The sequence below is a fragment of the Bidens hawaiensis genome, unplaced genomic scaffold (assembly GCF_021521415.1).
Source record: "Bidens hawaiensis isolate Kalapana, Puna unplaced genomic scaffold, B.hawaiensis_p1.1 tig00002186_1, whole genome shotgun sequence".
NCBI classification, from domain to species: domain Eukaryota; kingdom Viridiplantae; phylum Streptophyta; class Magnoliopsida; order Asterales; family Asteraceae; genus Bidens; species Bidens hawaiensis.
Genome location: NW_027491117.1, coordinates 1,773,789 through 1,801,085, shown reverse-complemented (window position 1 = coordinate 1,801,085; position 27,297 = coordinate 1,773,789).

Here is a 27,297-nt window from a genome sequence, read left to right as displayed (position 1 = left end):
CGGTCTCATACCGAGTCATGGACCGGACCAAAACTGAACACTCGTTTAAACACTTTAATTAACTTTTAAACAACCATATTGCATGAAAACATTCTAGATCTTTGATTTACTTTATATTTTAGTTCTATGGTGTTGGACATGTAGTAACCATCCTCGGTCTCATACTGAGTCAAGGACCGAACCAAAACCGAACACTCGTTTAAGCACTTTAATTAACTTTTAAGCAACCATATTGCATTAAACACTTTAGACTTGAATTTTTCTTCATATTTTAGTCATTATATGGTTGATATGGAAGTTTAGAACAAACCTTGGCTTGAACCCAACTTTCGGGTAAAAACCGAGTAAAACCGAACACTTGTTTTAACAAGTTAGTTAATGTTCAAACTACCAAAAGTTCAACTTATCTTTCTAGTTATGATTTATTTTATATTACTCATGTTACTTAAGATTTTGGAAGTGTTAGAACAAATCTTGACTTAAACCAAGTTTCGGGTAAAAACCGAGTAAAAGTCGAACTACTCGTCTTAACGACCTAGTCACCGTTCAAACCACCAAAAATCTTTCCAAACCTTTTTAACTTATGTTGCACTTTATATTATTTATATTTCTAAGTTTATGACGTGTCGGAACCAAACTTGGTTTTATACCGAGATCGGGCCGACTTACACTCGCTTAAATCCGAGTTTGGGACTTTAATTGATAAAAATCCTCAAACTTGTTTATGCTTTTATTGAAGTTATTCATATATTTAAAATGTTTGGTAAGTTGGATGTGGATTTGCTACTTCATTAAGTCCCGAACCGACTAAACCGAACAAATCTTAAAAGTCGTATCTTGATGCTTACATTAGCGGGATCGTGCACACTAGCACTAAACCAACTCTAGTAAAACCCATTTTATGTTATACTTAATTTATTTAACCGCATTTTGTAAAATATAACTTAAACTCCCGAAAACCCAATCCTTGTCTTTATTCACTTTTATGTCATTATATTCCATCTTCAAGACTCGATATTAACTCAAGATCTTTTAATCTATGACACGCACGTTAAACCGTCGGCTCGCTTTCTTGAAGATTATTATTATTCTAAGTTTTCTTCATCGACATCACTATTTTCCAAGTGAGTAATTTCATCCCCGTTTTCGCTTTTACACTTTGGGGGTAGCTTGCATATTTACTTAAACAAAAATGATTTAAGACTCGAATCCTCAAACCGCAACTCTAGTTTATGTGTTACTTAGAATAATTGCTCGATTGTGTGTTATATGCCTAAATGTTTATTGCTTTTGTTGGTTGGCCTCATCCTCATCCTCAATAAGTATGATTATATGCACCTCCTTGTAATTTGGTATTTTGACCTATTAGAAAGGAGCCTTATTTATTTATGATTTTTATACCGCAATTGTTGTTATTATTTACGGTTTCGCATACGAGTTGTGGATTTTGCCTCATATTATATATACAAAAAAATCATGGAATTGCTCACCAACATTCGAGTTGACAAAATATATTTTATGCAACGTTACAGGTTTGATTATTGGTTGATTGGAGATTAAAGACGTTATTTTCATTTTGGACCGTTAGGATTATTAGTAAAATGAACTATTTATTTTTCTTGTATTTTGTTGTATTTGTATTAACAAGTTGTGTGGTGTTTTATGTTACATGAAATGAATTTGTTGTTTAAATATTGACACTTTAATAGTGTCGTGTGTATTGGAACAATCACGTTGCGCCCCGGCATATTCCGCCGCTTTTGGTCGGGGTGTGACAGATTGGTATCAAAGCCCACGACTACAGGATAGGTGGTTAGACGTAACGACCTAGTATAGTTTATGCCTTAGGGTCCTTATACGTGTTGCTTATACTTGTTTGCTTTACTTGATTGTTTATTGCACTTATTTACTTATTTATTTCATTTATCCTCATATATACACATGCACACACTGTCATAGTATTCCAAGGTATCCTTACCTTACTGCAAAAAAAAAAGGTAGTTTTTATATTTTTCTTATGGATCACAAACTTAATTTGGATCCCGTTATTTCTTATCTCCTTAAAGATTGATCCTATAATGGGTTTGTAGCAACCGAAGAGGAGAACATTATGACTCGATCCTTTAACAAAAAGATTCCGAGAATCGAAGGTGATTTACTTACCTGGGAGGATTGGGTCTAAGTGTTTATCCTCTAGGCCAAGCAAACCATGTTATACAAGTCAACAACTTTAAGTGGTCGAATGCAAGCATTCCGGTTGCCTCCATATTTTTATTGGAAACATAAAAGCCACGGTGATACATGGACTAGTGTTTTCAACAACTCGTTGCACCTCATTTTTACTTATTATTACGATTTTTGGTCGAAACATGAAAGACGCGGTGATATGTGCAAATGTTCGACTCCCCATTTTATCTCATTTTGTTTAAGGTTTATTGTCGGGACGACAAGTCATGGTGGTTCATGCAAGTTTTCCTGCTTTTAATTCCTAACACTTTATTTTCAAATTTCAAAGGTTGAAATTACTTATCTCTTTTTATTTATTTAAGTCATTTGATTTATTTATAAAATTTTTCCTTTTAAGTATCCTCACCCTCATGATGATAGAATTCACAAAAATATCTTAACCTCATATTTACATCAATCACCCCAATATTTACACAATTTACCCAGAATCTCATATTGTTTCACCTTTATTATTTTTAGAATGCCTCCTATTCATCGTCAAGCTCGCAAACCCAAGAACTCCAACCGCAAGATGGCCGCCTTGGTCGCTAAAGAAATAGCTGCTCTGATTCCCGGACTAATAACCCAAATCTAAGCAACTCAACCCCTCAACCCGCCGTTATCCAAGCCGTGCGTAACCCCGCACCTTACTATTTCAAACAATTTACCCGTGCCAACCCATCAAAATTTTATGGTTTGAACTATGCCACTACCTTGTTGCAATTGTTTGAAAAAATGGAGAGTGTTTTCCGTCACTGTGAATGCCCCGAATCCAAAAGAACCACCTTCGCTTCAAGCGTGTTCGAGGAAATTGCCCTCACATGGTGGAATAGCAAAATGAACACCAAAGGGGTGGAAGTCACCATGGCCTACTCATGGTCCAAGCTCAAAGAAGTTATGATGAAAAAGTTTTACCCAAAACATGAAATCCAAAAGCTCGAAGCTGAATTTTGGGAACTTAAGCAAGAGAGTGGTGACAATTCCACCTACTCCAACCGCTTTCATGAGCTTAATCTCTTGGTTCCTCATTTGGTCACTCCCCTCGAACGGGCGATTGACAAATATGTTGGGGGTTTGCCTTTACAAATCAAAGACTCGGTGTTGAGTAGTAACCCACAAACACTCCATGACGCGATTACTCTAGCCGCGGCTCTTTCCGAGAATCATGTGAAAGCCGGTACTCTCACGATCAAAGGTTCCAAGAAGCCTAATGAAAATATCACACCCGAACCATCTTCCCACACCAAAGTTGACCCCCCACCTCAATCCATGAATTACTCCAACTCATCCCGCCACTCTAAAAAGAAACACAAGCCAAACCACCGAAACTTTGCCGTCACTCACCTATCTCAACCCCAATCTCAATCCCAAGCTTCCCAAAACCGAAAACCTTGTACCAGTCCTCATCCTTTGTGCAACACTTGTCAACGCCATCACCCATCTTACTCCTCTTTTCGTCAATGCTCAAATTGTAACCGCTTCGGTCACCTTAGCAATGTGTGTCGTGAAACCTCTCGTGGGCAACCCGCTCCACCAAGGTTTGCTCCACCAAATTCGCAAAACCGTACCATGCCTTTTGCTCAAAATCCTCCTCAACCAGGAGCTTGTTTCAATTATGGAGACCCAAATCATTTCCGCAACGCTTGTCCTCGACTCGCTTTTGTTAATCAAGCCCAAATCATGCCCGCACCTTACTACTAAACTCAAGCCTATCAAGTACGAACTTACCAACCTCAAGTACCGCAAGTCATGGCTCAACCGGTTCAACCGCTCCAAGCCATTCAAGCTCCTCCTCCTCCGCTCCCGCAAGCTTCGTAATGCACCCACGACAACCAAGGGCGTGCTTTTATGATAAATGCCAACCAAGCCCAAGTTGCCAATGACGTGGTGAACGGTATGTTTTTAGTAAATGAGCATTTAGCTTTAGTTTTATTTGATACCGATGCCGGTAGAAGTTTTATCTCTTTTAAATTTGAATCTACCCTTGCCGTACCCCGTACTAAAATTTCCCGACCTTTTTCCATCGAGGTCGCAAATGGTAGCTCCATCACCATTGATTTGGTCATCCGCGATTGCATCCTCACTCTTTGCAAACGTAAATTCTCGATCGACCTCATCCCTATGCAAATGGGAAGTTTCGACGTCATAGTAGTCATGGATTGGTTAGCCTTGCATCGTGCTGAAGTTGTTTGTTATGAAAAGTTCATTCGAATTCCGCTCGTAAATGGTAAAACCCTCAAGATCTTTGGCAAAACAACTCCCAAAAAGCTCAACCTCATGTCGTGCTTTCAATCTCAAAAGTATGTGCGCCAAAAGTACGTTCCATTCCTAGCTCAAGCGGTGGAAAAAGACCCAGAAGAAAGAAAAATCCAAGACATTCCCGTTGTTTTTGATTTTCCTGACGTTTTTCCCGAAGACGTCTCCGGTCTTCCACCCATCCGTCTAGTTGAATTTCGAATCGACCTTGTGCCCGGAGCAACTCCCGTAGCCAAGGCTCCCTATCGTTTAGCTCATTCAGAAATGCAAGAATTATCAAACCAACTTCAAGAGCTCTCCGATAAGGGCTTTATCCGTCCGAGCTCCTCTCCTTGGGGCGCACCCATTCTTTTCGTGAAAAAGAAAGATGGCTCGTTTCGCATGTGTATTGACTACCGTGAGCTCAATAAACTCACCATAAAAAATCGTTACCCTTTACCTCGAATTGACGACCTCTTTGATCAACTCCAAGGCGAAACTTGTTTCTCCAAAATCGATCTCCAATCGGGTTATCATCAATTGCGTGTTCATGAAGATGACATTCACAAAACCGCCTTTCGTACTCGGTATGGACATTACGAGTTCATGGTTATGCCATTCGGATTAACCAATGCACCCGCGGTCTTCATGGATCTCATGAACCGTGTTTGCAAACCATTTTTGGACAAATTCGTAATTGTCTTTATTGACGACATCCTCATCTTTTCCTAAACCAAAGCCAAGCATGAGCATCATTTACGTTCCATTCTTGATCTCCTAAGAAAAGAACAACTCTATGCCAAGTTCTCAAATTGTGAATTTTGGCTAAAGGAAGTTCATTTTCTAGGTCATATCGTCAACGATAAAGGTATTCATGTTGATCCAGCCAAAATTGAGGCCGTAAAAGATTGGAAAACTCCATCCACACCTACGGAAGTTAGATCTTTCCTTGGTTTGGTCGGGTATTATTGGCGTTTCATTCTAAACTTCTCCAAAATCGCGTTACCCCTCACCGCATTAACTTATAAGGGAAAACCTTACGAATAGGGACCGAAACAAGAAGAATCTTTCCAAACTCTAAAGCATATGCTTTGCAATGCTCCTATCTTAGCCCTTCCCAAAGGAAATGATGAATTTGTGGTATTTTGCGATGCATCCAACCAAGGTCTCGGTTGCGTTCTCATGCAACGAGGTCAAGTTATCGCGTATGCCTCAAGGCAACTTAAAGTTCATGAGAAGAATTACATGACTCACGATCTCGAACTTGGTGTCGTCGTTTTCGCTCTAAAAATCTGGAGACACTACCTTTATGGTACGAAATGTGTGGTATTCACCGATCATCAAAGTCTTCAACACATTTTCGACCAAAAAGATCTCAATATGAGACAACGACGATGGGCCGAATTACTTAGTGACTATGATTGCGAAATTCGCTACCATCCCGGTAAAGCAAATGTCGTGGCCGATGCCCTTAGTCGTAAGGTTAATGTCAAATCTATTCTGCTTCATAGCATCATCTTCCAAACCGACCTTCAAAACCGTATCTATCGAGCCCAATGCACCTCCGTTGATGAAGGCAATATGTACGACGAAATGTCATGTGGAGCCGAACTTAAACTCGAAACCAAACCCGATGGCTTACTTTACTTCCTCAACCGCTTATGGGTTCCCGATCGTGACGAACTTCGTACTTTCATTCTTGACGAAGCTCATAAGTCGCGATATTTTATACATCCCGGTGCTGATAAAATGTACTTCGATCTTTGTTCTATTTATTGGTGGCCCGGTCTGAAAAAGGATGTGGCACTTTATGTTGCAAAGTGTCTTACATGCTCAAAAGTTAAAGCTGAACATCAAAGACCGTTTGGTCTACTCGAGCAACCCCCAATTCCCGTTTGGAAATGGGAAGACATTGCCATGGACTTTATCACCAAATTACCCACCACTCAAAAGCAAAATGATAGTATATGCGTTATCATCGACCGATTAACCAAATCGGCTCACTTCATCCCGATCCGAGAGAAGTACTCTGTGGAACAACTCGCTGAAATCTATGTTCGTGAAATTGTCTGCCGCCATGGTATACCGTTGACCATCATCTCCGATCGTGATGCTCGTTTCACCTCTCATTTTTGGAAATCACTTAAAGATGCTTTGGGAACTCGCCTTGATCTTAGTACCGCATATCATACTCAAACCGATGGCCAATCTGAACGTACAATCCAAACCCTAGAAGATATGCTTCGATCGTATGTACTTGATTTTGGTGGAAATTGGGATTCTCATATTCCGCTTATTGAGTTCTCATACAATAATAGCTTCCATTCTAGCATTGGTATGGCTCCATTTGAAGCTCTCTATAGGCGTAAGTGTCGTTCTCCAATTTATTGGAATGAGATTGGTGAAGCCCAAATTACCGGTCCCGAGATGGTTCAAGACACTACCGATTGTATCGATCAAATCCGCAAGAATCTTCTCGCTTCTAGAAGTCGTCAAAAGAGTTATGCCGATAAACGGAGAAAGCCTCTTGAGTTCAACGTTGATGACCTTGTCCTTCTAAAAGTATCCCCTTGGAAGGGGGTAGTCCGTTTTGGAAAGAAAGGAAAACAAGCGCCTCGCTTCGTAGGCCCATTCAAGATCCTCGAAAGGATTGGAAAAGTGGCTTATAGACTCGAGTTACCACAAGAACTACCGGTGTTCATCCAACCTTTCATGTCTCGAACCTCAAAAAGTGCTTAGCCGAGGGAAATCTTCACATACCCCTCGACGAAGTGCGTGTCGACAAAACAATACAAATGATTGAAAAACCCGTTGAAATCGTGGATCGTAATGAGAAACGAACCAAGCGAAGCCGCATCCATTTAGTCTATGTCCGTTGGGAATCAGGGCGTGGCGCAGAATTTACCTCAGAACCCGAAGAAGTTATAAAAGAAACGTATCCTCATCTTTTTGTCGCAGCTACTTCCTAATTTCGAGACGAAATTTCCAAAAGTAAGGAATACTGTGACATTTGTCATTTTTGGCCCGCATTTTACTCGTTTTTGTATTGTACACCCGACCCGTTTTGGATTTTTATAATTTAAAGGGGGCTTTTCAACTTTGCCATAATGACAACACAAAAAAAATACCACGTTAACCTATTCAATTTTGTGAATGTTTTGCTTCACTAGAGCATAATTTTGTATGCCATGTTTCACACACTATATTTTAATCACCATTAAAGGAAAAGATAATGCTGATACAAATGATTCAAATCTGATAACAGTTAGAAGCATTAATAGGCCTGGAGGTAGCATGTCGAAAGTGTTCGCCATCTTTTCTTGAATTTTAATAGTTGTGAGAAAAATAGTCAATTAGCCAAATCTCGAATTTTTTCATTATTTTCAAAAATGTCATTGAAAATAAATCCGAAACCTAAATCACGTTTAAAATTCTAACTTTCATTTGTTTGACATTTTCAAGTAAAAACTTTGAACATATAACAAATTTGATGATAAATCTACTTGCATTCTCAAACTTTTAAAAATACTCATATTACCTTTTTTTGACCCGTAACAATCAAATTTAAGTTTCACAAAAAACCTGAAACGATCATTGATTAAAAAAACCGAGAAACTAACTATGATAAACTTTATTATATATGAAAGTGAATGGTATATATTATTACCTTTTAACATATATATAGTTTAGTAAATTAACTGAACAAATAAATTAATAAATTTAAAGCATATATTTCTAATTTATAAGAATGCTTATTTTTATAAAAATGTATAGTATATATAATAAAATAGAGTTTAAATGAATAATTTAATCATATTATAGATATAATATAAATAGAGTATAAAAGAAAAGTGAATAATTATTGATCTATGACATAGTTATTAGTTGGGAGGAGAAAAAGTCATAAGATTTAACCACAATTATTTTACTTTATTAGAATAGGTAGATATGATTGATTTCTTTTGAGAACCACTTTAAGTTTTAAAGCTGATTAAAAAATTAAGTAAGAGAAAGAATAAATATGCATAGTGATTAAACTAATTTAAACGTTCGTTACAACTAAGTTAAAAGTCGAATCGGTACGTAAAAAATATTATAATTTTTCTATGTACATATAACCTATATATATTGCATATATGTAAAAAATTCAAAAAAAATTGTTACATTGAGTTATTTCGAGTTCTTAAAACTTAAAGTGGTTTTTAAAAAAATCAACTGTATATATATATATATATATATATATATATATAGGGTAAGAATCCTAAAAGAACCTTTGACAAATTGAGAACTTTGAGAACCATTTTGGACCACTAAAAAAATCTCTAAAATATTGAAAAAATTATAAAAAAAATGAAAATTTTAAAAAAGTAAAACAACTAAAATTCTTATATTTCATTCCGGTTTTATTAAAAAAAACCAAAAATTTTTAATTCGTGTTATACCTATACACATATGCATACTTTCATTTAAATCTCTAGTTTACGTAATGTACACATACGTACATTATCATTTACCTTAAATTATACATATATGTATAAAAAAACTGAAAAAAATAGTTTTTTTAATTCGTGTTATACCTATACACATATGTATACTTTCGTTTAATCTTTAGTTTACGTAATGTACACATATGTACATTATCATTTACCTTAAATTATACATATGTGTACATATATGTACATATTATACATATATGTATAATTTAGCTAAACCGAGAATTTTATTTTTTCTTTTTTTAGAAACCGGGATGATAAATAAGAGTTTTGGTTTTTTTACTTTTTTTTTATTTTTGTGTTTTTCTTTTGTTTTATGATTTTTTTTTATTTTTGGGTTTTTTGTGGTCCAAAATGGTTCTCATAGTTCTCAATTTTCAAGAAGTTCTCACATGATCCTGATCATATATATATACAAATATATATATACATATATATATATATATATATACATACATACTAGTTTGAGACCCGTTTATTACACGGGGAATTAATGAAAATTACAATATTTAAACATTAAATAAAATATAATCAACAACACAATTGTCATATATTGTTAATACAATTACAACTTTCATTAAAATTACAGGAATTACAAAGCAAAACATTACGCAATGAGTCCACAGATAAGAAAAAATTTTCTTGTACACTACATTTGTGGTTGTATTGGTCTTGTTTATCAAGTTTAGTTTGTCAAGTTTAAAGCTTTTTAGTTTCAATTGTAGGGTTTTTAATAATTGTTTGAATCGTGTTTTTGATATTAATTGTGAAAGTTTGCAGCTTTTTTGTGTGATTAGTTTTTTTTTTTGAAATAGTTTTATCAAGAAGAATTTTCACTAATAAAATTTTTAAACTTTATGCATGTTTAGTGGCTACATAAAGGTTTTTTTTCCCATTTATATTGACATCCTATTAATTTAGCATGTTATGTGCTTATAATTCTGATTTCATCCCAATTTAAACTTTCAAAACATTCCTTATCAGTTCAATGACCAAATGTAGTGGTACTTGAAAGAACCTGTATTCTCACATAGACAGCTATACGTCGCCTTGTTAAGAGTTACAAGCAGGCTTGGGCTCAAGATTCTGATTCTTGATAAACAAGACCAATACAACCACAAATGTAGTGTACAAGGAAATTTTTTCTTATCTGTGGACTCATTGCGTAATGTTTTGCTTTGTAATTCCTGTAATTTTAATGAAAGTTGTAATTGTATTAACAATATATGATAATTGTGTTGTTGATTGTATTTTATTTAACATTTAAATATTGTAATTTTCATTAATTCCTCGTGTACTAAACGGGTCTCAAACTAGTATGTATGTATATATATATATGTATATATATATATATATGATTAGGATCATGTGAGAACTTCTTGGAAATTGAGAACTATGAGAACCATTTTGGACCACAAAAAACCCAAAAATAAAAAGAGTCGATGTATTGCATATGTGTACTACAACGAGTTTTTTTTTATTATTTTTTTATATTTTTTGAGTGAATGGCAACAAAATATAAGAATAATGGCAAAAACGAAAATTTAAAAATATTTTTTTAATTAAATTAAAAATATTTCTTTATTAGTTTTTTAATTCTCTCTTTAAGAAGGAGTTATCTCTTGATCCTCTCCCTATATATATATATATTTTTTTTATTTATTTCAATTGAGAACACATTTGAGTTTTAAGAACTTAAAAACTCTTTCTACCACAAGATTACCAACACGTAAGCAGGTTTTTCTTTAAGTTAAAAGGGGTAAAAATATCATCCTAACAAACTCTCTTTCTCTCTCTACCCGTACACTATTTTCAAGTTTCCAAATTCACGGAGAATATTATTTGTTTATATTTTTAAGAGAATTGATTTTTTTTAACGGTGTAGTTTGTTTTTTTGAAACTAGAAATTAATTATATTATATGAAATAGAGTTAGTAATATTTACAAGGATAAAGTTAACATATAAAGTAAAATAAAAATAAGAAGGGTAAGAAGTAATCTAATTCATTGATATTAGATTTGGATGATGGAGATTAATTTAAAAATAAAAATTAATGAGAAGGAAATTAAAGTAATAACCCCACTTATGATAACTTTCTCTCTACACATGCAAGACACGTGTCAATTCTCTTATTATTTTAAAGCGTTTATAACTTTTTCATACGATATTTTTTTTAAAAAAATTACCATAATAAAAAGCATCTTTTATCTTTATTATGAATATCATATTGTTATATAAAGATAAAAAAAATTAGTGGGTTTCGCTATATTGTGTTAATTGATTGTTCATTGTGTTTTTTAATTGGGTTTTTCTATGCATTGCGCTATAGATTTTGGTTATTGTGTTTTTCAATTGGTACTCATATTAAAGATAAAAATCTAAACAAAGATTACGTCATTGTGTCTTTTTATTTTTTATTGTGTCTTTGTGCTCAACATTTGTCTTTCTACTTATCATCGTGTTTTAGTCATTATGTTACACGTTCATTGTCTTTTGTTCAGAATTGACATGTGACATTCACTTAATTTGAGAAAAATAGTATTATGTCTATTGTGTATTACGTTCAAGTCATTGTATAATATGTAGTTTCGATTGTATTTTACGTTTCGGGTCATTGTGTTATATGTATTCACCATCATGTCTTACGTTTCAGGTTATGCATTCACCATTGTGTCTTATGTTTCAGGTCATTGTGTTATATGTATTCATCATTGTGTTTTTATGTTTCAGATTATTGTGTAATATGTATTCATCATTGTGTTTTATGTATTAGATAACGCGTTGGTATTTTTCATTATATTTACATATTGTTATTACAAAATGGTATTATTAGTATTTAAAAAAAAACACAATGCTGAGTTTAAAGATACAATGACGAAAAACACAATGACGAAAAAAGACACATTGACAAGCAAAAAGACACGATGATGTAATTTTTGTTTTAATTTTTATATAACAAAATCATATTCATATTAAAGATAAAAAAGTGCTTGTTATTATGGTGATTTTTTTTTATTTTTTAATATAATATGAAAAAGTTAAATGATGGGGAATTAACATGTGACATGCATGTGAAGAGAGAAAATATGTATTGTTACTTTTATACATTTTTTTCTTTTGGCCCTCACTTGACAAATGTCAATTAGTCATGTCTTCTTACATTTTTTATTTTTGTTAGACTTTGTAAACTAACTCAACTTGACAATTCGAATAAAAGGAATTAATTCTTATCTATTTTCTTTCACCGAAAAAAATCATAATTTTTGGGCGCTTTTTATATGCCTTTTTATTTGTGTGTTTTTAAAAGACAATTATTTTTTATTCTTTGAATGTATTTTTATAAAGTTACAAATAATTCATTTTTAATTTTTAAATGCAAAGTTTTTTAGCAATGATTTTAAATCTTTCAAGCATATGAGTACTTGGATCGATTTTCTCATTGGCAATTTCATTTACATAGTTATATCCTACATTGAAAAATAAACATGTTAGGATGTATATGATGAGTTTGGTTTAATATGTTATTTGATATATGCTAGTTTAAGATAATTTATATTAGGTGTTTTATTTTATATTTTTCTAAAAACAATTTTGCATCTAAATGTTTGGAAACAATATGACAAACCAAACGGATAAGAAAAAGCACTCTTTTGACCAAGGGTTTTATAATTTGTGTTCAAGTGTTGAAGCTCAAAACCTATGAAAAACAGAAAGACGAGATTGATTTTAACCAGAAAGACGAGATTGATTTTGTAGATTTCTTGTTGATGGTTTTGTCATAACTTTTTATAAGAGAAGATTGTTTTTACATAAAAGAATGATAAATTTTCTTATTGAATTTGTGTAATGTATGTAACTTGTATAATTTATGCAATGTTGGGTACTTTGTGTATTTTATGTAATATATGTATTTTGTGTTGTGTAATTTATGTACCTAGTGTAGTATATGTAATTGTTAATTTTGTGTATTTCGTGGTTTGGTAATTAATGCAATTTGGGTAACTTGTGAAATTGGTGTATGTGATTTGGGTAATTTGCGTACTTGGGATAATTTAACGTCATTTGTGTAGCTTTTTTGTAATATGGGTAATTTGTGTAGTTTTGATAAGTTAGTATGCAATTTTCTACATGTGTGTTGAGAGCAAAAAGGAATATATTTTATTAAAATTGTCTTTTTGTTTTTTAATATCTTTAATATCCTAATAAATTTTAATATGTTTTGTAAAAAGAATCTGGTTTGTTCTTGTTATTTAAATTTAATAATTTAGTTTTCCTAAAAAAAAAATGATTTGAGATAAATGAGGCGTATTTTATTGGAATCTAAAAAAAGATGAAATAAGTATTTTACCTAAATACTTTTTATCATTTATTATTATTTCTTTCTCTTTCCACTTCTAGTTTTTAATTTGGGTTTAATCACAAACATAAAAACACAAACATTTAATTAAATTTGGGGTCACAATTTGGTTCTCAAGTTTTTAAAACTCAATTAGTTTTCAAAATATCACTCAAATATATATATATATATATATATATATATATATATATATATATATATATATAAGGAAAGATTAACATACAAATAAAATTAGCGTGCTAATCGTGAGAATCAGGTAGAGTAATTATATATACAAGTAGAGTAATTATCATAGAGTACTTATATAATTACACTGTTGGGACCAGGATCTTTGATCCTCGAAGATCAGTTATCATTGGCAGCTGTTACCAGGACCAAGTATCCTCAGTGGTTTAAGGATCCTCAGTAGTCGACTTCAGCTATATTCTAATCTAATTTTTTTGCAGATATAACATGTGCTTACTGGAATCCCTATTCTTGCGGACGAGATATTTTACCTAGTCTTCCCCTCTCGTCCAAGCTCTTAAACGGCCAAGTTGAAGACGTAAAAGGAACGTGGCCGGATTTATAGCTTAGTTAGTTACTAGCTGTTATTTAACTTGTATTTATACATCGAATAATAGCTGATTAACACACAATACTCAAGCACTTAGAACTCTTAGCAGCAACACTTGTATTCACGATCAGCTATTATTCCACCATTTGTAACATTTTCGGGTTCAATATAATTGGTAGTGATAGTTTTCACTGCCCGAGGTTTTTATGCCTGCTGGATACTAGTTACCAAGGGCTTTTCCTCGTATAAATCTTCGTGTTCATTGTCTATAATTGTTACTTTGATTACATTAATTCATACTAGCACCAATCATCACTTACGAATTTGGTTCATTGATCCTTAGCCCGATTTTTAACCAAAACAATTTGGCGCCTACCGTGGGGCAATTGGTGCTTTAATCACAAAAAATCCTTACCTTTATTCAAACCCTACGTTCACTCACTCAATGGCCTCTCAAGGAAAAACTTTTCCCACAACCGCTGCTTTAAGTGTCTCGGCTCAAATGGCTTTCCCACCACTGCCTGCATCCACGAAGCCGCAAAAACCCATAACTGTTGCTCAAAAGAAGAAGACTGCTGTTTTCTCCGGACCAAAACCTACTGTTGCCTCGCAAACGGTAACTGCTAACAATGATGTTTCTATTTTATGTTCACAGATGAAGAACTATATGAAGCAGCAGAATAAGACCAACTAGAGGATCCTCCACGAGATCGAAGAAATCAAGAGGACTAAGAAGGCTGCTGAAGACACGAGTCCCATTATGCCGAGGATGCTCGACTTCAACACTCCGGATTTCCTGGGTCAAAGGTGTCCAACATCCACTTATCCTCAGCAAGGATCCTCCGACCTCTTCCAAAAGAGATACTTTGACCAGTGCGCGCAAGGATCATCTATCCTTCAACAAGGATCATCAGGTCAACTCTTAGGATCCTCCAGTCACCATTAGCAAAAATCCTCGGCCTTCCAATCTGAACCTTTAGGATTCCGTCAAGGATCTTGCACTTACCAACTTCAAGGATCCTCAGTCTTTCAACCAGGATCCTTGGGTTTCCAAGCAGAATCCATTATCCATCAGCATCCATAATCCTACTATCCTTATGGGAAGGAATCTCTGAAAGAACCACGGCCTAGGCCACTGGAGGTCCATGAAGGCGACTTCATAACCATGCAAACCACTACTCCTACTGGACCAACTGTTGATGCTGAAACGGTGTACCCCGGACGCAGCTATCGAGCGAGATCTTTTGACCACGCAAGAGGTAACATTTATGATAATCTATCTTTTGGCACTAATCATGGTGGTATGCAGGATACCGAGATCAACCAAACCATAGCCCGTGAACTACAAAAGCTCAAGGATATGATATCAAGTGTACCTGGAGTCATTAAACCTATTCCCGAATTACCAGTAGGAAGCCATAACATATCCAGGTTCGCTCCACCAATTTGTGATGCCGAAATACCAAAGTGCTTTACCGCCCCTAGTATGAAGTTATATGATAGATCTACGGATCCTGAGGAACATGCAGCCTTGTACCGTGAAAGAATGGAAATTAACCCAATCCAAGAAATATTGAAGGAAGCTTGCTTGTGTAAGGGCTTTGGCACAACCCTCACTGGATCCGCCCTTAAATGGCTGCTAAGTCTTCCTCCTTATTCTATTACTTCCTTTTCTCATTTGATCAATTTGTTTAATAGTCAATTTTCATGCAGTAGATCCTTTGAAAAATTAACTAGTGATTTATATAAAGTTGTCCAACCTCGTGGGGAACCTCTTAGACGGTTCCTCACTAGGTTTGGAAGAGAGGCCTTGGAAATTCCAAATTTGGATGTCCTGACGGCTGTTGAGGCATTCAAGATGGGGTTACAAAAGGACTCTCCATTTTATCAAGATCTTGTGATGACCCCTTTCAGGAATTTAGATGAAGTCCGAAACAGAGCTATAAGATTCATCAGATTGGAGGAGGATCAAAGAATACAAGATCAACTGAGTACTCCAGTGAAAAATGAATCTCAAGACAAGAAGCAAGGTTCCTACTTCAGAAACAACAACTCCAAACCATACAATAAACCAAATGGCTAGAAGATCAATGTTGTAGAAGAAGAGGAGGACGATGAATATTGCCCAAGAATATTCGATTATTGCTTCTCCGTAGATATGGGAGGAGTGATGCTTGCTGTTAGGAATTTGGGTGACAAAGCAAAATGGCCAAGGAAGAATGAGAAGGCACCACTCCCCAAAGACAAATCGAAATGGTGTGCCTTTCACGAAGACTTCTGCCATATGACAGAGGATTGCATCGCCTTAAGAAAAGAGATAAGCTACCTCCTCAGCAAGGGTTATCTCAAGGATTTGTTCGGAAGAAAAAAGTCCAGGACCCAGGATCCTGAACCACTTCCGGAGAAGGCTGCTCCACCTCCCCCAGATGCTTAAGTTATTAATATGATCTTTGGAGGCTCTGATATTTGTGGAACTTCATATTCAGCCGCAAAGAAGTACGCCAAAGATTGCAAACTGGAGAATGGCGAAAGGCCGATCAGGACTTCTACAACGGCCGAGCAAAGAGTTATCTCCTTCGATGAGGATGATCGAGTCAACTTTCAGGATTACCATGACGGTTTAGTCATTACTTTATTTATTTCTAACCGTTATATACGCAGGATACTCATTGATGGAGGGATTTCGGTTAACATCATACAACTAGAAGTACTTAGAAGGATGAATATCCCAGAGTTAGAAATTGTCCCACAATCCTCAGTTCTTGTAGGATTCAGTGGAGAAACGAAGAACACGTTGGGGGACATCAAATTACCCATATATATAGAGAGAGTAAATTCTATTCAAAAAATTTGTGTTATAGATTCCTTGTCTTGTTGCAATGTTATTCTTGGCAGGCAATGGATACACGAAATGAAGGCGGTTCCCTCTACGTACCACCAATGTGTAAAGCTCCCTACCCCATGGGGGAGAGCGAAGATCGAGAGCGGCCAGCAAGACGCTAAGACTGCTACACTTCTTCAATGAAGCCTACAAAAAAGCTAAGAGAAGCATAGCAATTACAGAAGGCAAGACGAGATGTCGCGGAGACTAGGGAACAAGATTCTTAAGGAAGTGGTCTTACACCCAGAGGATCCTGATGGCAAAGTCCTAATAGGTGTTGAAATACAAGAATCCATTGAAAAGGATTTAATATCCTTCTTACAACGAAGAAAGTCAACCTTTGCGTGGAAGCATGAAGATATGACAGGTATTTCTAAAGATGTTATAACCCAAAACTTGGGTATTGATCCTTCTTTCAGGCCTATTTAATCAAAAAAGAAGGAAATTCCCTCCGGAATGAAACGCGATCATCCAAAAAGAGGTATAGAAACTACTAAAGGCAGGTATGATTAGGGAAGTAAAATATCCAAAATGGTTAGCCAATGTGGTTGTAGTTCAAAAGAAAAACAGAAAGTGGAGGGTATGTGTCGATTTTACTGATTTAAATAAGGCATGTCCCAAGGATCCTTTCCATCTTCCCCATATTGACTGCATGGTGGATGCTACCGTTGGGCACGAAATGTTGACCTTTATGGATGCTTCGTCAGGATTTCAACAAATCCAGATGGAACCATCTGATAAACAGGATACAACATTTATAACCCCTACGGGCATATATGTTATATTGCTATGCCGTTTGGTCTGAGAAATGCAGGTGCTACGTATCAAAGACTAGTCAATATGATGTTCAAGGAACGATTGGGGGACACCATGGAAGTCTACATCGATGACATGGTGGTAAAGTCAAAGAAGGCGGAGAACCACCTTAAGGATTTGGATGTAGCTTTTGACATCCTTGACAAATACAACATGAAGCTAAATCCTGCTAAATGTGTATTTGGTGTCAAAGCCGGAAAATTCCTTGGGTATATGGTGACCAAAAGAGGGATAGAGGCAAGTCCATAACAGATTTAGGCTATCTTGAATCTTAAGTCCCCAACAAACGTCAAAGAAGTACAAAGATTAACAGGAAGGGTGGCAGCTCTTAACCGGTTCATATCAAAATCCTCATAAAAATGTAAAGACTTCTACGAAATCCTGAGGAAAAACAAGAAATTCGAGTGGACAGAGAAACATGAGGCTGCCCTCACCGCTCTAAAAGACTACTTATCCTCGATCCCCGCTTTGATGAAGCCTGTGAATGGAGAACCATTGACCCTCTATCTTGCAGTTTCCCTAACTGCCTTAAGTGCAGTCTTGGTAAAGGATCACGAAGGTAACCAACATCCTGTTTACTATGTAAGTAAAAGTCTCCTCGATGCCGAGTCCAGGTACTCTCATTTAGAAAAAAACTTATTCTTGCTCTAATCATGGCTTCAACTAAGTTAAGACATTATTTTGAAACTCATACTATTGTTGTAAAGACTAATTATCCCATAAAAAATGTCCTTAGAAAACCAGAAATGTCGGTAGAATGGCCAAGTAGGCTGTAAAACTAAGTGCATATGACATTCAATATGAGCCTAGGAATGCAATCAAGTCACAGGAACTAGCGGACTTTGTGGCTGATTTAAGTAGCGATTTAGAAGAGCAAGCCAATCTTGAAGTACAACAACTTGAAGAGACCAAGGATCCTTGGACACTCTTCACTGATGGAGCCTCAAATGTCAAAGGGACAGGATTGGGAATACTACTGAAATCGCCACATAGGGACAAACTATCCCATTCGATAGCTTGTAAATTCCAGGCCACTAACAACAAGGCAGAATATGAGGCACTCATCGCAGGTATACAACTAGCCAAAGGTATGAGAATCAAATATCTTCATGTTTTTGTAGATTCATTATTAATTGCTAATCACTTTAATGGATCATATGCAGTCAAAGGTGAGAAATTAATTTAACATTTAGATATAGTAAAGGATCTTGCAGGATCCTTCTATTATTTTACAATTACACAGGTACCAAGAGAAGAAAATGCTAGGGCCGATGCCTTAGTAAAACTAGCTTTAGCTTTGAAGCTCCCAGAAAATATAAAAATTCCTATCATCCACGTTCTATCCCCTGCAATTGAGGAATACCAAGCAATGGAGGTAGATGGGAATCTACACATGGATCCTAAGGATCATTCATCCTAGACCATCCCGATAATGAAGTATATTCAAGATGGAGAAATCCCAAAACAAGAGAAACCCAAAGCTTTTAAAGCCAAGATATCCCAATATACTATTGTACATAATATGCTATATAAGAAATCCCTTGCAGGTCCATATTTAAGGTGCATCGAAGGATCTGAGATCCAAGAAGTGTTGAAGGATTTCCATGAAGGAGATTGTGGCAACCATACAGGGGCAGAGCATTATTCTCCAGGATTCTAAGAACTGGATACTTCTAGCCTACTATGAAAAAGGATGCTATGGAGTACTCTAGGAATCAAAATGATCACTTCAACACCAGTCCGTCCACAAGCAAATGGCCAAGCAGAATTAAGCAACAAAATCATCATCAACAACCTGAAGAAAATGCTTGGAGCGAAGAAAGGCAAATGGGCTGAAGAACTACCCTATGTGCTTTGGACAGATAGGACAAATCCAAAGAATGCCACAGGACAGACGTCGTTCTCGTTAGTCTTTGGAGCTGAGGTAGTGATCCCCATTGAAATGGTGTATCCAACAGCCAGAACAAGCATCCGTGATCCTCAGACAAACAACGAGAATCTTATCCAAGATCTAGATACTGTGGAAGAACTTAGAGATCAAGCAAGATTCAGGATGGCAGCCTACCAACAAAAGATGGCTGGCGCATACAACAAGAACATCAAAATTAGAACATTTGAAGTTGGAGATTTAGTTCTTCGAAAGGCGTTCTAGAATACAACTAATCCCCCTGACGAGAACTTAGCACCTAAATGGGAAGGTCCTTATTTGATTGAAGCCGAAGCTGGAATGGGGGCATATCGTCTGATGAATATGGAAGGTGACATGCTCCCGAGGGCTTGGAATGCGATTCATCTAAAAAAGTATTTTTGTTGATCGGGATTCTGGATCCTAGTCAGTTACTCCAGTCCATTACTTGGTAAAATTTTACTTTATATTTATATACATTATGTTAGATTTTCGTTTTGTCAAATATGTGAAGTTGCAGAAATGCCGAACAATAGGGCCCTCAAGTGGAACGGGTTCGCCAACTCTCTCCTAAGTTTAATCGGCCTTGTCGCCAGGTTTATAAGGTTTTCATCTTATCTCCCGAATTTTCTACACCCTCGCCTGGAGTGCACGATTATCCGGGTATGATTGGAGGCTGTGGGACCAGTACACTATACATGGCTGACAATTTCATGTCTAAAAATCATATCTTGGATCCTACAAATTAAATGGTAGACGTACCATATACACAAGTTAAGGTCAACGCCGGGTTAGGCTCGTCACCGTGTATAATTGGTCCAACGCCAAGGATCGGCTCGCCGCTCGTATTTATTGGGCTTGTCCCCATGTTTTATTGGGCTTGTCCCCACGCTTTATTGGGCTTGTCCCCACGTTTTATTGGGCTTGTCCCCAAGATGGTTGGGTTCAAATCCAACTTTTCTAACTATTATATTATCTTTTGGTGATTTATTCTAACAGGTGAATAATTTGAAGAAAAGATTCTCAGGATAAGAAATCCTCTATCCTAGTGACACAGATGATAAAGCAAACCCAAAAGAGTTATATTATTATAAGCAAAATAAAAAGGTGATCCAGGCTTCACCAGCAAAATGTGGACCATCCACCCAGATCAAGCTACGTCAAGTTTATCACAAGTTCATACGCAAAGGAAAGAAAGAAAGACAGTCAAGGCTTCATCCCCAAAACAGAGGATCCTTCCACCCTAACTACCTCATCGATCCTGAGGATTACAACTTCTATTATCCATAAAAACACCAACAAAAACCATTAAAACTTAATAAAAAATAGTCTCCGACTTTGTCTTTATATCCTTCATTGCCCATTTGCACCCTCACTCCTTTGCCACATCACCATCACCTGCACCAGCCTCCTTGATCTCCAACACATCATCCTTGACCCCGCTCATCCCAGCATCCTCAATCCTCTTCTCAGCCCCAGTATCCTCGCTCTCATCACCAAGGCCGCCAATGTCTTCTTCCACAAAGCTACATTCCAATTGGACCTGTCAAAGCCAGCGTCTTTAGCCTCCTCAGCAATCTTGATCCCGGACGTCAACACCGCCTTGCTAGCCCACACCTTGGCCTGCTTCGTGACTTCCACCACTTGCTCCTGAGCTTGGATGTCAGCAAGGACCAACTTATCCTCCAAGGCGCCCTTTTCAGTCTGAAGTTCCATGATCAGCTTGTCCTTTAAGGATATCCCGGCACGGTACTTGGCGAGCTCCTTCTCTGTGCTGGCCACATTTTCATCGTACAGAGCCTTGAAACTGGCTACAGCCTCCAAAAAGTTTACGAGTTAAAGACACAACCGAAATATTTATGACTGTGGATAAAGGATCCTTATCTCTGAAAGCTGATCAAACACATACCGGGCACTGTGGATCTCCATGTCAAGATCTCATTTTCTTTTCATTATGGCCTTGGAACGGGTAGTCATGGTCTTTGGCGGTGCGAGGCTAGAGCTTTTCATGGGTTTCTTCTCGGTGGAACGGGATGAGATGAGACTGTCGACATCCTCTAGCTGGAATTGACCCAGCAGATTCTTGGATGGTTTGGATGCTGACTTTTGGGCACCTGCATAAATGATATCATAAAAAGATAAGTTTTCTTGAATTTAACCTTTCTCTAGTTATTTTATCCATCTTATTGGATTTTTAAATTTAGTTTTGACTTACTTGACATTGTTTCTAAAGAACTTGCGGTATCCTCGCTTGAGTCAGTTAATGATTCTTCACCACCAATTTTGAAGGTCCGATCAAAAGGATCCAGGGACAAGAACACTTTTGCCTTCTTGACACCTTCAGAGTCAGCGACAAGATCTGAGAAATTGGACACTGCACAAGAAACAATAAACCTACAGTCAGCCGACCAATAATATAAGGATCATTGGTCCTCTGGATCCACTATCCTACCCTTAAGGATCCATCTGGTTGGTAGCTGATTCCCGTTTGGGATGGAGTCTCTCAGAACGAAGAAGAATTGGTTTTTCCAACTTTGGTCATTGTGTGTGGTTTTGGTGATCGGAAGAGGTTGAAAGGGTTTACTCTTAAACACAAACCTGCTGGAGCCATGGGTGACTAAGGTGTACAGATAAGATAGGGCTGAGATGTTGAAATTGAGGTCCCTTTCTTCAATCAATCTCTCGACGGTGTGCAGAGTTCTCCATATCATCGACATGACCTGAATATAGCTCATGCCGGTAAACGAAAAGAGGGATTTTGTCAGGTTAGGGAAAGGATAAGAGAAACCGAGTAGAAAAGGGAGTGCTGGAAAATAAACCCAGTCAAGTCACTGGAGATATAATCGCTTCTAACCTGAGGATAGGGCCTGATGTAAGACCCCGAATCCCGGAATCCTACAGTTGGTATTCATACAAAATACTTACAAAAATACTTAAACTCAAAAACAGTTCATTCCATTAAAATAACCAATTCAGAGTATAATTCAGCGGAAAATCATAATTATTAAAACAAGTTCCCAAAACCCGGGAATTATGCCCAAAACCAAATTTCAATGTATTTAATAAAACTTTAAAAGAAAAATGTTCATTATTAAAACTGCTGACTGAGTATGCCCTCCACCGTCCAAGTAGCTTCGTGCACGTCCGAGCGGTAATGCATTCTCCTCCTAACCTGAAACTCACACTAACATGCACACAAAGTCAGCTTGAGCTAAGTGAGTTCAAGTTTTAATAATTACATCTAAAATAATAATAATCATAATCATTCCAAGAGTTTTAAAATAAAATGAGATACAACAGTTAGGCCATCATCAATAATAAGTAATCATACTTATATATATATATATATATATATATATATATATATAAACATCCATATAATTATATCCCTATAGATATCATCCAAGTAATAACATCAGGGTCGAGCACACGTACAACCTAAACACGTAACATCTCATCCAACGTTTGCAAACACAAAGTAGGCATACGTAAACATCCTTAGTCGATAACGACTAAATAACATCGCCAATTATTGGCCATACAATAATATATGTACAAACATACGTACAAACATACAATAACATCATCCCAAGGCCTACCCTATACAAGTAAGCCCATACCAAATAATTTAAACGGTTCATCAAGCAAAATCGCTTAGGTGTGCATGCTAGCCCAAAAACTTAAAAAGAGTAAAAAGGGACATCATGAACTCACCTGACACAAGGCACGATTTCACCATAAGCTAGAGGACCCCTAAGTATCCCCAAAACTCAAACGCTGTCGGTTTATATACAAACATTACTAACAACATCAAAAGTACTCGTTTATCCTACGAGACGTTCTAACATGGTTCGAGTTACCTAAAGCCTCGACCTCATCAAACTCAATCATAAGATCCCCCAGGGCCTTAAGTTTACCAACACGACCCATAGATACTCCCGAGAGTAAAGAATTTCCAAATTACCCCCGGAAGCACTAGGTGATACTAACACGCACGTTTAAGAGTCGTTTAGGAAATTAACATCCAACTCAGCCCCGTGTGGACCCAATATGATAAATTCACAGCCAACAAGTCCACACGACGCTACATGAGTCAAATGGGTCGGTAACTCGCAAGTACAACACACTAACTATTCAATAAACGCAAATGCGCGTTGTACCGATCCGTTTGAGTAACCAACAACCAATTCAGCCCCAATACTTATAAAAATCATTTTCCAACAGCCCGTATATTAAACCGAAGCTATCCGAACTGAATTGGTCATCACTTACTTCATCCGTCGCGTTAAACGCAACAATCTACCATTCTAGCAAACCGAAAACTATCTTTCAAACTACAACTAGTTGACTAATCAAACTAACACCAATGTGCATAATCTTAAAGTATGTTATACTACACATACCTAGGAAGATGTTGGTGCAAAAACCTCCACCAAAACAGTCCCGGAATTGCTCAATTGGACAGCCACCCGGTTAGACTAGAACAAGCCGTTTATCGATCAATACGCGTGATATAATGATCAATTAAGGTGTAAAAGACTTGGGGAAACATAGAAATAACCTTCAATTGAAGTTTTAGACCTTAACTTGGCTGCAAAAATGTAACATCCCGAAATTTCAAAGTGATATTAATTATATTACTTACTAATAGAGGGAAAGTTTACTCGGGTTGTCAGGAAATAAATAATAGAGTAGGAGTTGGTATGAGTCAGGCTAGTGTTGGATTAATGGAGACGGGTTAAATGAGAATGGGCCTTAGGTCCATGGGATTTCAGGGATATAAATATCCCCTAAACCCAAAAATATCTTCATTTCCTTACTTTCTACACACACACTCCAAAAACACACACACCATCTACACCGCCGCCGGGCCGAGGAGAGGAACGGGCAGATCCGAGAGAGAGAGAGAGCGATTAGTGTGTTAACAAGTTAAACGAGATCCAAACAAGCTCAAAAAGGTATGATTCTTGATCTTTGAAGTTTAAAGATCCAAGCTTTTTAGTGTATAAGTGACCGAAAATGGTCGGGAAGCGTAGTGGGTGATATTGAACCATAGCAAGGGTGTTAAAATCGCTCAAAATGCTGGACAGAAACCGAACAGCGGCTGATCTGGACAACTTCGCCTGCAACTGGGCAACTTCGCCTTCAAAGCGATGAACTTCGCCTGCAAGCTAAGTTCGCCTGATGAACTTCGCCTGCAAGCTAAGTTCGCCTGATGGCAACTTCACTGTAAAGTTAAGTTCGCCTAACTGGTAACTTCGCCTGAGGCCAAGTTCGCCTGATGACAATTTCGCCTGAAGCCAAGTTCGCCTGATGGCAACTTCGCTGTAAAGCTAAGTTCGCCTAGCTGGTAACTTCGCCTAAAGCTAAGTTCGCCTAAGGTTAACTTCGCCTAGAGCTAAGTTCGCCCGAGGGTTAACTTCGCCTAAAGTCAAGTTCGTTTAGAAAATAAATTAAAAATCTAATGAAAAATGTGTTAAGACAGTTAATGGAAATAAAATTTTTCCAAGCTGACCTGGCAGCTCGACCCCAGCCAGGGGCTCTGCCCCTTGGACCCTGCTAGGGGCTGCCGCCCCTAGACCCCGCTGCCAGGGGCGCTGCCCCCGGACCCCCGTTCGTTGTGGGTAGTAGTTAAGACTGGAAAGATAATATGAGTAGTGATAGTTGTTTGATACATGTACTTGTTATACAGTCAGCCGTGCACAGCTGAAGAAAGGGATTACGATTAACGGTGAACGTAACCGTGTTCAGGTGAGTTTCTAGCCCCATTCCTTGTTATGTTTTCGGGGCTGTGTGCATACTCGATGTGTTGTTAATACATTTATCCTAAGTGATAAGTGTATGTCATATGTGATATGTGTGATAGATATGAATGATTGTTTGTCGGTACGCGAACGATCTTCGGATATTGCGCGTACTGTCAGGTTAAAAATAAATGTACGAACATTATATATCGATGATGTATGAATATTTCAAATGAATACTTGTCGGGGCGTGAACGATCTTCGGATATTGCATGTAACGACAAGGGGTATGGTTGTTAAATGAATGAGGTAAAGAATGCCTAGAGTGTTCTTATGTTATAATGTAAGTATGTGTATATAGGTACACGAATGGCATGTGAGTTCTACGTTCGACATAGTAAGTTAGGATGGCAAATCCCTCTAGCTTCTGTAGGACATAGACTGGGCTGGTAATGGCGTAGTTAAGGACTGCGAGCCTTATACGTGAAGTAGATGATATATGTAAACGTAGATAAGGACTGCGAACCTTATACGTAATGTAGATAGGCGTCAGCATAGGAAAGGACTGTGAACCTTATACGTGCTGTATTTGTAGCATAGGGGAGGACTGCAAACCTCGTACGTGCTATGAATTAGGTTGCAACATAGGGAAGGACTGCGAACCTTGTACGTGTTGTGGATGTATTTCAGCATAGGAAAGGACTGTGAACCTTATACGTGCTGTATTTGTAGCATAGGGGAGGACTGCAAACCTCGTACGTGCTATGAATTAGGTTGCAACATAGGGAAGGACTGCGAACCTTGTACGTGTTGTGGATGTATTTCAGCATAGGAAAGGACTGTGAACCTTATACGTGCTGATTTTGTAGCATAGGGGAGGACTGCGAACCTCGTACGTGCTATGAATTAGGTTGCAACATAGGGAAGGACTGCGAACCTTGTACGTGTTGTGGATGTATTTCAGCATAGGAAAGGACTGTGAACCTTATACGTGCTGATTTTGTAGCATAGGGGAGGACTGCGAACCTCGTACGTGCTATGAATTAGGTTGCAACATAGGGAAGGACTGCGAACCTTGTACGTGTTGTGGATGTACTATGGTATAGGGAAGGACCGCGATCCTTGTACGTACCATAAATGGTGAACATAGGTAAGGACTGCGAACCTTGTACGTGTTCACGACCTTGAGTACAAGTATAGACGGTGAACTATGAACGTACTCTCGGTAGACTGAGGTTAGTGATTGTAGATATGTATGTATGTATGGTAGCAAGTATGTATGTAGAACAGAAGGGTAACTAGTGAAGTATGGATATGTATCTACGGATATGTGTGTATGTGTATGTATTGTATGGCGTTCGATTAACTAGAACTCACTCAGCGTAGCTGACTTTTAGTATGCACGCAGGTGAGCTGATTATAGAGTTAGCATGAGGATGACACACGGCATGGATTGAACGGCTGGCATCTGAAGAAAGAAGTAAAGATGTTTTAAATATAAAGTTTTGTGTTATGGTATCAAAGAAAAGATTTAATGTTTTGTAACAAATGATTGATGTTTTATATTCCGCGAAAAGTTTTAATAAACTCTGATTTGAAGAACTGTGTTTATGAGTAAATCCGACGCTAAAGTAGGGTCACCGGGTTCGGCGCCTTACAAAAAAAAGAAAACGTGGGGGTGTGGCTGCTGCCTTGCTGCCGATCGGACATGGAAGGAGAGGGGAGGGGTTTAGGGTTTTATGTTTTATGTTATAATATAAAATGTTTCATCCTAGCTCCTCCAAGTTGAAGGATATGGAAAGTTGAAAGAAAAGTTAATGATTTAACGTACTGGGAAAATGATAAGGTCAATGAGGCATGCCGGATAATTCCCGAGAAATATACATACTTTACAAGCTTTAAATCTTCGAACCGAAAATTAACGGGTGTTACACCTGAAAACGGTTCCCTCGGGAAAGCAAGTGGAAATACTGTCAATCTCCTCATCAATGAATTTACAGATTTCGGATGAAGTTCTTTGAGAAGATCTTGAGACCTAAGTTCAGAAACTACTTCCCTAGGGTTTGAACAATAGGTGGCTTT